This window comes from Nerophis lumbriciformis, linkage group LG08 (genome assembly GCF_033978685.3).
Source record: "Nerophis lumbriciformis linkage group LG08, RoL_Nlum_v2.1, whole genome shotgun sequence".
In the NCBI taxonomy this organism is placed as follows: Eukaryota; Metazoa; Chordata; class Actinopteri; order Syngnathiformes; family Syngnathidae; genus Nerophis; species Nerophis lumbriciformis.
This window is the reverse complement of record NC_084555.2, coordinates 29126334-29140627: the sequence shown is the minus strand read 5'-3', so window position 1 is coordinate 29140627 and position 14294 is coordinate 29126334. Positions and strand designations below refer to the sequence as shown.

The following is a 14294-nucleotide window of genomic DNA, read 5'->3' as shown; positions in this document are numbered from 1 at the left end:
GGTGACAGCCAAAATATCTACTAACGTTACTTACTGCGATGTGCTTCCTCAAATTTGACGTTGAGTTCATGTAAGCCAGGGGTGCCCACACTTTTTCAGCAGGCGAGCTACTTTTTAAATGACCAAGTCGAGGTGATCTACCTCATATATACATATACATACACACACATATCATATATATATATATATATATATATATATATATATATATATATATATATATATATATATATATATATATATATATATACACAGGTATATATGTATATATATATATATACATTCATTTAGATGTACAGTATATAATTTATATTTATTTATTTTGCCGTTTTTTGTTTACATGTTAAAGGTGTTTAAATGAATATACATGCATGTTTAACATATAGATTCCTTTCTTTCATGAAGACAAGAATATAAGTTGGTGTATTACCTGATTCTGATGACTTGCATCAGAGCCGGCCCAAGGCATAAGCGTACTAAGCGCTTGCTTAGGGCCTCGCGGCCACCAGGGGGCCCCCAAAAGCAATTACCGGTAACAAAAAATTCTTATTTTTTATTTTTTGCATGTACGAGTCTGACTGATGATTTCTAAATGATCAAAGATATATTATTGTACAAAAACACAATTTTAGGTCAACAGAGTGCTGCTGCTGATCTAGGCCTAGTGATTCCTCCTGCCTCTCTTTAAATGTAAAGCTGCCTCTGCTGCACCTGTGACGTTTGCCGCCTGCCGTGCAATGCCAGTGCGCACTGGGCATCAAAAGCGCAGATAGAGGCAAAACAATGTCACAAAAAAGGACATATCCTTCAGGTGCAGAAAAAAGGAAGAAGAAGAAAGTGGAAGAGGAGAAAAAATGCCACGATAAAGGTATGTTTGCATGACTTGGTAATAAATAAATAAAAAGTTTATCAAAGAGATTTGTAGCTGTAATTAGCTTTAGTTAGGTGACGTTAGCTAGCTAGCGCGGTGCTAGCAATATGTTTTTAGCATCAGGTTACTAGTGAGATATGTTGTTTGCACAAATTGTTTGCAGCAGAGCACGGTCATTTATGTGAGTAAAATAAACATTATTTTTTACATCAACTCATAAGTTATGTGAAACTTCCCCAGGAGCATTGTTAAAATACTTTGGAGGCACAGAATCAGCCCAGAGCCAGTCCACATCCTCAGGCTCAACTGTGAGTGATGAATCAGGTGAGGAAAAGACTGTCACCATACAGTATACATTTAATTTCTTAGTATAAACATTACACCTGAAGGGAAATTAATATAGTCAAAGTATCTCATTAATATGTATGTATGAGCAGGTGATCAGAGGACCACTGTCTATTAAGGAGAACTTTTCATTCCCCAAACGGCATGATGGCCGAAGTTTTCATTATCATTATACCTACAGACAGCTAGTCAATGGGGAAAAAGTCAAGCGTAGCTGGCTGACTTATTCAAGAAGTAAAGATGCAGTCTATTGCTTTTGCTGCGAATTATTTTCCAAAAAGTCCTTAAAACTGGCAGCCGAGGGACAGCGGGATTGGGTCAACATAGGTGCACTGCTGAAACAGCATGAAAACAGTGAAGATCATTGTAGCAACATGGTGAAATGGAAGGAATTTGCCTTGCGTCTTTCAAAGGGGAAAACTATTGATGAATTTAACTTCAGTAGACTGCGCTCTCTTTGTACAAAGTAAACATTAAATATGAACAATTAACTAAAAATATAAACTAGTAATTAAAGACTAATATGTACAAGACTGATGAGACAAGATGACACTTTTACTGTAAATACAAAGCTTTATCACTTGGACTGTACAACCCCAGGCCACTCTTGTAGCTGAATGTTTTCTACATTTTAAGATTAGGAACCATATGTGGCACTCTGGACATCATTCGTTTATTCATTGGTATTATTTATGTTCTTAACTGGGCCACCCCCATATCTTTATAAATGACATGTCATTTGTAAAGACATGCCAGGCTGACAATGGGATAATGTAAACAACACTGCCAGAGCCGCAATGAGTTTATAGTAGGTGTGTGAATGATCAACAATCAATATTATTGGCAGAAATAGAGGGCCCCAAAATCAAATTTTGCTTAGGGCCCCATGGAGGCTTGGGCCGGCACTGACTTGCATTGATTGGAATCAGACAGTAGTGCTGATAACGTCCACGTTTTCAAATGGAGGAGAAAAAAAGTTCCTTGTTTCTGTCTAATACCACATGAAAGTGGTTGGTTTTTGGCATCTTATTTGTCCAGCTTCCATATTCGTTTTTATACACTTTACTTAGACTTAGACTTAGACAAACTTTAATGATCCACAATGAAAATTGTTCAACACAGTAGCTCAGTTACAATGATGGAAAGTGTAAGGATGGAAAGGACAATGCAGGTATAAATAGACTAATATAGCGATAAAAAAATCTAACATTTATACAAATATATACATAAGAAATACATAATACAAGAAATACATTGGCGGCAAACTCCGTAGCTTGCTAGCTTGTTTGCGCTGGCTTTTGGAGACTCTTATTTTGTTAGCGCACGCACGATGGAGCGGCACTTTTATTGTGAAGACAGGAACTGTGTGGTCAGTCTTTAGGCTTTTGACGGGAGGTACGGTTAAAATAAAAAAGTGTCTTTTTTCCTTCACACTTTTGATTGATTGATTGAAACGTTTATTAGTAGATTGCACAGTACATACAGTACATATTCCGTACAATTGACCACTAAATGGTAACACCCCAATACGTTTTTCAACTTGTTTAAGTCGAGGTCCACGTGTGACGGTCATGTGACCACCTGGCTCTGTTTAGTTGGTGAAACGGAGTACAACGTCACCAGTGACTGAATCTGATTGGTGAAATGGAGTGAAACGTCACCAGTGACTGCATCTGATTGGTGAAACGCAGGCATGCATAGATCCTACTTTGAAGGTCTGTCTGACAAACCAAAACAAACAAAGCGTGCATTAACAGATCGATAAAAATCAGTAGCGAGTAGCAAGCTGAATGTAGATAAATGGAGCGGAGTAAAATTAGCGTTTCTTCTCCATAAGTATACTCAAGTAAAAGTAAAAGTATGTTGCATTAAAACTACTCTTAGAAGTACAATTTATTCCAAAAGTTACTCAAGTAGATGTAACGGAGTAAATGTAGCGCGTTACTACCCACCTCTGATTACCAGTAATTAGAACATATGAATTTAAGTAAATAAAAAATAAAAATCTAAAGGGATCAATCCCTCACCTGGTCTGAAGGTCACTGCATGTCACTGGTATATAACCACCAGTCTCTGTGCCTTGAGCAGGTCTGTTCACAGTAGTGTGATTGGTTGTCAGTTTGTACAGACTATTTAATCAAGAACATTGCCAGAGCTGCATAAGCATGGTTTAAAAAAAGTGTCTCTTTGTCTTCAGGCTGACATTGGTATCTGTCTCTGGTTAGTGTTTGGCCTCTTCATATCTTTTAGCGCTATACCACTAATCTCAGTACTCTATGCCTGCTGTTTGATCATACGAAGCTTACAAAAGTGTTGTCGGACACCTAAAGGGAAAAAACACCTGGTAAACATAAATATGTTGGAAACCAGAGCAAACAAAAGAGACATCAAGCAGATCAAGTCATGGGAATTATATCAGATGGACATGACGACTTCATCCCCTCCCTGCTCTGTGTTCTAAGAGCAGTATTGTTCTCGTGCAGTCATTATTAAAGTGGGCGGGTGTTGCGTTGATGTCATGTTGTTGATGAGGTTAACAGTGAACGCTTAATAAATCCTGACGTTCACTCAGCTATCATTTCATTCTCAAGTGTGTCAGCATATCAGGAGGTCACAGGACGCTCCTTCACCATATCTAAAAGTAATCCAATACATGTGCCTTACCTTGTATGTTTAAGATATATTGTATGTCTCACTTTAAGGTAACTTGGGTGTCAGTTTAAGGTAAAAAGCTCAGGGGGTAAATCTGGCCTGGGAATGACACCATACCAGCCTCAAGGTTAGTTCAAAATTTAGGAGACAAACATTTTTGCAGTATATTCCTAAAAACACTAGAGGTAACCTGTTCTACAGAGGAACTTGGACCACTGTAAACACATCGGCAGACCCTTGTGTGCACCGACATTTTAACCTTGCTAGCAAACATAGAACACTGGCATCTAAACTTGTGATTTACATAGTTGAGGCGTTCCTCAAGGCACCCCTTAAAGGGGAAGTGCACTTTTTGGGGAATTTTGTAGCTCACAATCTTTATGTGGGACAAAAAAAACATGGTTTTTTTTTATGCATTCTAATATATAATATACGTAATTCCGCCTATAAAGCACAATAAAAAAAAACTCCAAAAACCTCTAGAGTTTTATATACACGCTGTAAGTAATGTAGTAGCAAGCACATTCATAATAATATTTGTATATTTTTGGTCATTTTAAGCATTCTGCGTCGTATTAATTTCATAGACGTATCACAACGTTCGCTATTTCCTTCAACAACAACAGCAGCTACTAGCTGACATCATGAAAGCCGATAACGGGACAAATTATGATCTAGAAACTTTGATTTTTTTTCCCCCTGAATATAAGGATAATGAGATAAGCAGGTTCAGCAAGTACCACTAAGTGCTAAACAAGAAATACAAAATACGAACATAATAAAACAACCATTTACTGTACAATGTCTGTTCTCACTGGGATGCCGACTGATGGGATGTTCATATATTGTTGTTTAGACGAAGAAGCAATCCTAATCCTCACGCAAGTAAAGTAAAAATAAAAAGGTGGGTGCAAACGGCCGTCTTTTTGTGTCTTTCTCATGTTCTATGGGTTTAAGTTAAAAGACAGTGTTGACTAACTTCTTGCTTTATGGCCAAAACATTCTACTATACAAGTTAGGGGCATGATATAGAACCTAGAACTAACTTTTACCAACTCAGCGGTAATGCAGCAGCTCACCGGCTCCTTATGTCACAAGTTGCATAAGCTAGTTACCGTATTTTCCGCACTATAAGGCGCACCGGATTATTAGCCGCACCTTCTATGAATTACATATTTCATAATTTTGTCCACCAATAAGCCGCCCCGGACTATAAGCCGCGCCTACGCTGCGCTAAAGTGAATGTCAAAAAAACGCTGCGCTAAAGTGAATGTCAAAAAACCAGTCAGATAGTTCAGTCAAACTTTAATAATATATTGAAAACCAGCGTTCTAACAACTCTGTCCCAAAATGTACGCAAATGTGCAATCACAAACATAGTAAAATTCAAAATGGTGTAGAGCAATAGTAACATAATGTTGCTCGAACGTTAATGTCACAACACACAAAATAAACATAGCGCTCACCTTCTGAAGTTATTCTTCATTCGTAAATCCTTCGAATTCTTCGTCTTCGGTGTCCGAATTGAACAGTTGCGCAAGCGTGGTATCCAAAATGGCCGGTTCCGTCTCGTCGAAATCATCGGGAGTCAGTGTCGCTGTTGTTCTGTGAATCCTGCCTTCCGGAAAGCTCGGACCACAGTTGTGACCGAAATATCTGCCCAGGCATTTACGATCCACTGGCAAATGTTGGCGTATGTCGTCCGGAGCTGTCTGCCCGTCTTAGTGAAGGTGTGTTCGCCTTCGGAGCTGTGTGAAAAAAGCCACCCGGCCTCTTCGCGTAAACTTCCCTTAACCACTCGCTCATCTTTTCTTCATCCATCCATCCCTTCGAGTTAGCTTTTATGATGACGCCGGCTGGAAAGGTCTCTTTTGGCAAGGTCTTCCTTTTGAATATCACCATGGGTGGAAGTTAGCATGGCAAGCTAGAACCACAGTGAAGGATGACTTCTCATTCCCTGTGGTGCGAATATTCACCGTACGTGCTCCCGTTCCACAGTGCAGTTCACAGGAATATCAGTTGCTGTGAAATACGGTAGTAATCCGTGTGCGGATGGAGAGATTGCGTCTTTTTATGAACCGGATCCTTGTCCTTTGTAGGAGCCATTTTGTGGTCTTTACAGATGTAAACAGGAAATGAAACGTACGGTGATATCCGCGCGTTTTTTCTTCTTCTTCCGGGGGCGGGTGGTTGCTTAAAGCGCTTCCTGTTCTATGGGGGCGGGTGCTTTCCTTGGCGGTTGCTTGCGTAGAAGAAGAAGCGCTTCCTGTTCTACCGGGAAAAAAGATGGCGGCTGTTTACCGAAGTTGCGAGATCGAAACTTTATGAAAATTAATCGTAATAAAGCGCACCGGGTTATAAGGCGCACTGTTAGCTTTTGAGAAAATTTGTGGTTTTTAGGTGCGCCTTATAGTGCGGAAAATACAGTATCTCTCTGTGATCATGGCGCCGTTAAAAGTAGTTCCTCGGCGTTAGCGCCTATAATAACAATAACACTAATACTTGGTTAATATCCAGGGCACAACATGTCAATGGAGTATTTTGGGCTGTTTTTGGATGTTTTCTAGAGGGCTTTATGGGTACAATACAGTACTTCCATTATCTGGATTGTTAGCCACCTCATGCTTTCTATTTATTATGAATTAGAATGCATAATAAAATAAAAACTTGTGTTCTTGTCTTACATAGGGATTGTGAATGATAGGCAAAATTAAAAAGAAAAAGTGCAGTTCCCCTTTAAGTCCTCTCCTTTTTGGCAGTTACAATTTGTTCTTGTAATGCAGGGGTGTCAAACTCAAATACAGAGTGGGCCAAAATTTAAAACTGAACAAAGCCCCGGGCCAAGGTTGAACAAATTAGCCTTTTAATAAGGACCCAAACAAGTTTTGCATTGAATATTGAACAAGCAAGGCTTATATAACTTTATAGTGACATGCAAAATCGAGTTTCAAATAATAATAATAATAATTAAAAAATATCAATGGCATATCAAATACAATTTAAATAAAAATTGAATGCCTCTTTTCTATTTGCAGCCTTCTGAGGTAAATATCAACATTAACTTTTTCCACAGGCTAATAAATTTTAAAATAAAATAACAATGAATAAACCAACCATTTAGGACTTTAAACTGCTCAGTTTGCAACACACTGATCTAATCTGATGTGCCCAAGCCAGATACCTGCCATCTTTTCTTGGATGCTAGTTCATTAATGTCGGGGCTCAGGCTTTGAGCTGAGGCAACCTTCATTATCGAATGAAGGTGTTCATCAGTCATTATTTCTCGTAGTCCACACGGACCACAGTCTTGGGGGCGTGCCTTAAAGGCACTGCCTTTAACGTCGACTACGAGCTGCCGTCACGTCTGCTTTTCATCCATTCTAACAACGTGCCGGTCCGACCACACAATATGTGCAGCGTCTGTATGCACAAACATGTGAATGCAAAGCATACTTAATCAACAGCGATACAGGTTACACTGAAGGTGCCCGTATAAACATCTTTTACACTGTTAGAAATATACGCCAAACTGTGTGAACCCACACCAAACAAGAATGACAAACACATTTTGGGAGAACATCCGCACCGTAACACAACATGAACACAACAGAACAAATACCCAGAACCCTTTGCAGCACTAACTCTTCCGAGACGCTACAAAATACACCCCCGCTGCCACCAAACCCCCACCCCCACACACACACACCTTGTAGCGTCTCGAAAGAGTTAGTGCTGCAAAGAGTTCTGGGTATTTGTTCTGTTGTGTTTATGTTGTGTTACTGTGCGGATGTTCTCCCGAAATGTGTTTGTCATTCTTGTTTGATGTGGGTTCACAGTGTGCGTATATTTCTAACAGTGTAACAGTTGTTTATACGGGCACCCTCAGTGTAACCTGTATCGCTGTTGATTAAGTATGCGTTGCATTCACTTGTGTGTGTGTGTGTGCAGAAGCCGCACATATTATGTGACTGGGCCAGCACTCATTGGACTGGATGAAAAGCGGATGTGACTATTATTGGGAGGGGCAGTGAAATTGGGGGTCTTCCGGGAGGGTTGGCAAGTATGAGAATTAGCGGTGAATGAGGCGTTACCGCGGCACCGCCGCTGTATATAATCGGCGGGCCAGCTCCAGTGTTAATTTGATATCCCCTCAAGGGCCAAGTGAAATTACACGTCGTGCCAAATTTGGCCCGCGGGCCAGAGTTTGACACCCATGTTGTAATGTGATTAATATAATTAAGGTGTTGCTGTAACTTGTTTACATAAGATGCAGTCTTTGTTAAACTTCTTCAGTTATACTTGTAGTGTTCCTCAATGTTCCATTTTGGGGCCTCTCTTTTTCATGATGCGGGCTATTCAACTGGTGGCCCTCAAGTTTGTTTAAAAAACTTTTGAGTTTTGAGACACTCATATTTTGGCAGAAGGTCCTTAAAACCACTGAAGTGCTGTCATAAAGATGATCTTTGACTAACTTTGTTGCAGAAGGTCATGAAAAACAGCAGAGTGCTTCTGTGCAAAATAGACCAAAATCAAATGTCTACTGTAGAGGATGCTGCTTTTCTAGAATATACGGCCCCTCTGTTCTTAGCTTTCTGTAAATGTGGCCCCAAAACACTTTAGTGGAATATCCGTGCTTTTGGGTAATCAGAACATTCCAGAACATTACAAAGACAGCACATTTCCCCCTTCACGTTTACTATGATGTCATCTTCCTACTTGTGGTATCAAAGAGGAAGGGTGATCCAAACTGAGGTCATTAAAAGTGTATTTGGATTGAAGGCCATGATTCCCACACCCAAAGTGAAGTCATGTTGTGGGAAGCAGTGAGGAAGAGGCGTGTTATGATTTCACTCTTTCTTTCACTCTTTATGCACTATTTAATGCACACATGACCTGTCTGTCTTGGGTTGTTATGATTCCCAGAAGAAATGCGGGCAGTTTGAAGGAGCGATATTACTAATCTAATTTGATTGTATTTAGTTAATACACATATGAGGGTACGGTCACGCAATTGCCTTCGCTCTTATTTCTACAGTTTTCTTCAGGGGCTCATCAACTGTATCTGTCGTCACAACACTGCTGCCGTTTTAGCAACCTACCTTACTTATATAACACACACTTTGTGCCAAAGCGGTGAGGGGGTTACAAACTACAGCAATAATGTTATCACTAAAAATGGTCATGGAAATATACTATGCTTTTTGTGGCCCCAATTCAGTCCCTCCTGGATTTTGTGGGCTTTCTTTTGTGGTTATGGCTGCCTAAAATGCCTGAATTCACAGAAGCGTTTTTAGAAAGTTGCCACCACAACAAAATCTGGCAACAGACCACCCCACTGCAGATATTTTTTTCATTGTCATTAAAAGCATGTTCTTGTTCATTTTGTGTTGAGCTGCATAAAGCATAATGTTTAAAAAAAACATCTCATTGAAGCAAACTAACTTCCCCATGGTAATAAAAACTTGAAAATTATCTGTCCAGGGTACACTTATTAATGATGAAAAATAAATTTAAATTATAACGATTAATTTTGAGTTAACTATGAACAAACCGCAATTAATCACAATTACATGTGTTAATAGTTTGACGGCCATAATTGAAACAAATGCATAGTTTTGTATTGCCACTCTGAGAGTCCTGAAGGACCATTTTTCTTGGGAGAGCTACTTTTACAATTATTTTCATAGCTTATCTCAACCAAGACAAACTAAATAAGCTTGTAATGTCAGAACATGAACATTATGTTGTTATACACAACTCCATATGAATATCCATCCATTTTCTACCGGGAGGTGCTGGAACCTATCTCAGCTGCATTCGGGCGGAAGGCGGGGTACACCCTGGACAAGTTGCCATCTCATCGCAGGGCCAACACAGATAGACAGACAACATTCACACTCACATTCACACACTAGGGCCAATTTAGTGTTGCCAATCAACCTATCCCCAGGTGCATGTCTTTGGAGGTGGGAGGAAGCCGGAGTACCCGGAGGGAAACCACGTAGTCATGGGGAGAACATGCAAACTCCACACAGAAAGACCCCGAGCCCGGGGAACAGACCCAGGACCTTTGTATTAAAAAAAATAAAAATGTTAATCTGCATCTTTTTTCTCAGTATACACATCTTTCTTGTCAATATGAACCGAAGACATGAATGGTGTGATATGCTGCTCCACATTACATCAGACAAACAAACATGTTTACATTTGTCAAACAATATTCTGTCATAAAAATATGACGTGTTCTGCCTAAGTATCGTTCTATTTGTGTGCTTTTAAATTGTTCTGCAGCTTTCTTTATTACTTTCTGAACATATTTAGTAGTACTATTTAACTTGCAAATCACCCGATCTCTGTCTCTCCACCCCTCCCGCAGCTAGCTAGCAGCTAGCTGCTAAGCTAACGAAGCTAGCGCGGAGAAAGGCGTCGCTGGGCGCCGGTCAGAAGGAGTCTACTCCTGCACACCGTGACCAGGACTTCTCGGAAGACAGCAGGAACTTCACTCGGTGACAGAAAACACCGTGAGTATGGCTTCCTGCGCGTCTTGCACCTTACTCACGGAGAGGCTGGCTCTGCTAGAGGGCCGTGTCCGCCAGTTAGAGCAGAGTAATCTCGTAACTTTAGATGTTGCGGACACATCTGCTAGCGTTAGCTGTAGCGAGCTAACTAGCCCAGCCTGTAGCAGTCCTAAGCGGCCTACAAGCTACGGTGTACCGGTTGAGACGCATAATAGATTTAGTTCTTTAGCTAGTCCTACACCCCAGTCTACCGGGCACCACACCTTAGTCATAGGGGACTCCATCACCCGAAACATAAAGCTTAGCAAACCAGCCACAATTAAGTGCATCCCGGGGGCCCGAGCACCTGACATTGAGGCTAATCTTAGGGAGCTAACTCGCAACAGGCCTAGTAAACACGTACGACAGGCTAATCGCACCACTAGTTATGCGAATATAGTTGTACACGTTGGCTCCAATGACACTAGAATGAGACAGTCAGAGATTACAAAGAGAAACATAGCCAGGACTTGTGATCTCGCTAGAACGATGTCCAGGCATCGAGTAATTGTCTCTGGCCCCCTGCCTGCGAGAGGCAATGATGAGAGATATAGCAGATTAGTCTCGCTTAACAAGTGGCTGGCTAGCTTCTGTAGACAACAGGGACTAACGTTTATTGATAATTGGCCCTCTTTCTGGGGCAAACCAGGCTTGCTGATGAGGGACGGCCTTCACCCTAACCAGGAAGGCGCCATCATCCTGTCTAAGAATATAGACTACTGTTTAAGTCACATTTGACTAACTACACTAGAGCAAGCCCGGTCACAGGCAATTACAGAGCCTGCTAGTCCGGGTGAGGAGTCAGTTAAGCTAGAACTAGCCAGCACCAGGCTGGATAATTCCTGTACGCATAGCAATTTTCTTAGAATAACACACAACTCACATAATGTGTTTTCTGTTGTGAATGTGTCCGGGGTAGATATGCATTCTACTGAGGTGGCAAATCATGATGCGTTCAGTCGATCGCAGCATCAAGTAAACAATCTGAAAATTCCCGTCGTATCAATTCCTAGATATGGTCGAAACTATTTAAAGTGCACTACGTATAATAAACGCAACATTATTAATATTTCTACTACGGATAATTTAAACAAAAACTCATCAAAACAGCCCAATACTTATAATATGGGCTTTTTAAACATAAGATCATTGTCTCCCAAAACGTTATTAGTTAATGAGGTCATTAGAGACAACAATCTTAACGTCATTGGTCTTAGCGAAACCTGGCTCAAACTAGACAAATTTTTTGCGCTAAATGAGGCATCTCCTCCTAACTATACGAATGCGCATATTGCCCGTCCCCTTAAAAGGGGTGGGGGGTCGCACTAATATACAATGAAAACTTTAACCTTACCCCTAACCTAAATAATAAATACAAATCGTTTGAGGTGCTTACTATGAGGTCTGTCGCACCGCTGCCTCTCGATATGGCTGTTATCTACCGCCCCCCAGGGCCCTACTCGGACTTTATTAATGAATTCTCAGAGTTCGTTGCTGATCTAGTGACGCACGCAGACAATATAATCATAATGGGGGACTTTAATATCCATATGAATAACCCATCGGACCCTCAGTGCGTGGCGCTCCAGACTATAATTGATAGCTGTGGTCTTACACAAATAATAAATGAACCTACGCATCGCAACGGCAATACGATAGATCTAGTGCTGGTCAGGGGTGTCACCACCTCCAAAGTTATGGTACTCCCGTATACTAAAGTAATGTCCGATCATTACCTTATAAAATTCGAAGTTCTGACTCATTGTCAACAAACTAATAATAATAATAACTGCTATAGCAGCCGCAACATTAATGCCGCCACAACGATGACTCTTGCTGACCTACTGCCTTCGGTAATGGCACCATTCCCAAATTATGTCGGCTCTATTGATAACCTCACTAACAACTTTGACAATGCCCTGCGCAAAACCATTGATAGTATAGCACCGCTAAAACAAAAAAGGGCCCCTAAAAGGCGCACCCCATGGTTTACAGAGGAAACCAGAGCTCATAAATTATCATGTAGAAAGTTGGAACGCAAATGGCGCGCGACCAAGCTTGAGGTTTTCCATCAAGCATGGAGTGATAGTTTAATATCGTATAAACGCATGCTTACCTTAGCTAAAGCTAAATATTACTCAAATCTCATCCGCCTCAACAAAAACGACCCTAAATTTTTGTTTAGTACAGTAGCATCGCTAACCCAACAAGGGACTCCTCCCAATAGCTCCACCCACTCGGCAGATGACTTTATGAATTTCTTTAATAAGAAAATTGAACTCATTAGAAAGGAGATTAAAGATAACGCATCCCAGCTACAACTGGGTTCTATGAACACAGATACAACTGTATCTACGACGGATACTGCAATACAAAATAGTCTCTCTCTTTTTGATGAAATAACATTAGAGGAACTATTACAGCGTGTAAGTGGGATAAAACAAACAACATGTTTACTTGACCCACTTCCTGGGAAACTTATCAAGGAGCTTTTTGTATTATTAGGTCCATCAGTGCTAAATATTATAAACTTATCACTTTCCTCTGGCACTGTTCCCCTAGCATTCAAGAAAGCGGTTATTCATCCTCTGCTCAAAAGACCTAACCTTGATCCTGACCTCATGGTAAACTACCGACCGGTGTCCCACCTTCCCTTTATTTCGAAAATCCTCGAAAAAATTGTCGCACAGCAGCTAAATGAACACTTAGTGTCTAACAATCTCTGTGAACCTTTTCAATCCGGTTTCAGGGCAAATCACTCTACGGAGACAGCCCTCGCAAAAATGACTAATGATCTACTGCTAACGATGGATTCTGATGCGTCATCTATGTTGCTGCTTCTTGATCTTAGCGCTGCTTTCGATACCGTCGATCATAATATTTTATTAGAGCGTATCAAAACACGTATTGGTATGTCAGACTTAGCCTTGTCGTGGTTTAACTCTTATCTTACTGACAGGATGCAATGCGTCTCCCATAATAATGTGACCTCGGACTATGTTAAGGTAACGTGCGGAGTTCCTCAGGGTTCGGTTCTTGGCCCTGCACTCTTTAGTATTTACATGCTGCCGCTAGGCGACATCATACGCAAATACGGTGTTAGCTTTCACTGTTATGCTGATGACACCCAACTCTACATGCCCCTAAAGCTGACCAACACGCCGGATTTTAGTCAGCTGGAGGCGTGTCTTAATGAAATTAAACAATGGATGTCCGCTAACTTCTTGCAACTCAACGCCAAGAAAACGGAAATGCTGATTATCGGTCCTGCTAAACACCGACATTTATTTAATAATACCACCTTAACATTTGACAACCAAACAATTACACAAGGCGAATCAGTAAAGAATCTGGGTATTATCTTCGACCCAACTCTCTCGTTTGAATCACACATTAAGAGTGTTACTAAAACGGCCTTCTTTCATCTCCGTAATATCGCTAAAATTCGTTCTATTTTATCCACTAGCGACGCTGAGATCATTATTCATGCGTTCGTTACGTCTCGTCTCGACTACTGTAACGTATTATTTTCGGGTCTCCCTATGTCTAGCATTAAAAAATTACAGTTGGTACAAAATGCGGCTGCTAGACTTTTGACAAGAACAAGAAAGTTTGATCATATTGCGCCTATACTGGCTCACCTGCACTGGCTTCCTGTGCACTTAAGATGTGACTTTAAGGTTTTACTACTTACGTATAAAATACTACACGGTCTAGCTCCGTCCTATCTTGTCGATTGCATTGTACCATATGTCCCGGCAAGAAATCTGCGTTCAAAGAACTCCGGCTTATTAGTGATTCCCAGAGCCCAAAAAAAGTCTGCGGGCTATAGAGCGTTTTCTATTCGGGCTCCAGTACTATGGAATGCC

The 14294-nt window shown here is 40.8% G+C and overlaps 1 long non-coding RNA gene across 1 annotated transcript; it reads left to right on the top strand.

Annotated features, from left to right (window-relative positions):
• Nucleotides 1–612: 612 nt before the first annotated feature.
• LOC133611279 (uncharacterized) lies at nucleotides 613–14089 on the top strand. The gene is made up of 3 exons (XR_009815970.2): nucleotides 613–868; nucleotides 1112–1195; nucleotides 10245–14089. It is a non-coding gene; the product is annotated as an uncharacterized lncRNA (long non-coding RNA).
• Nucleotides 14090–14294: the final 205 nt, after the last annotated feature.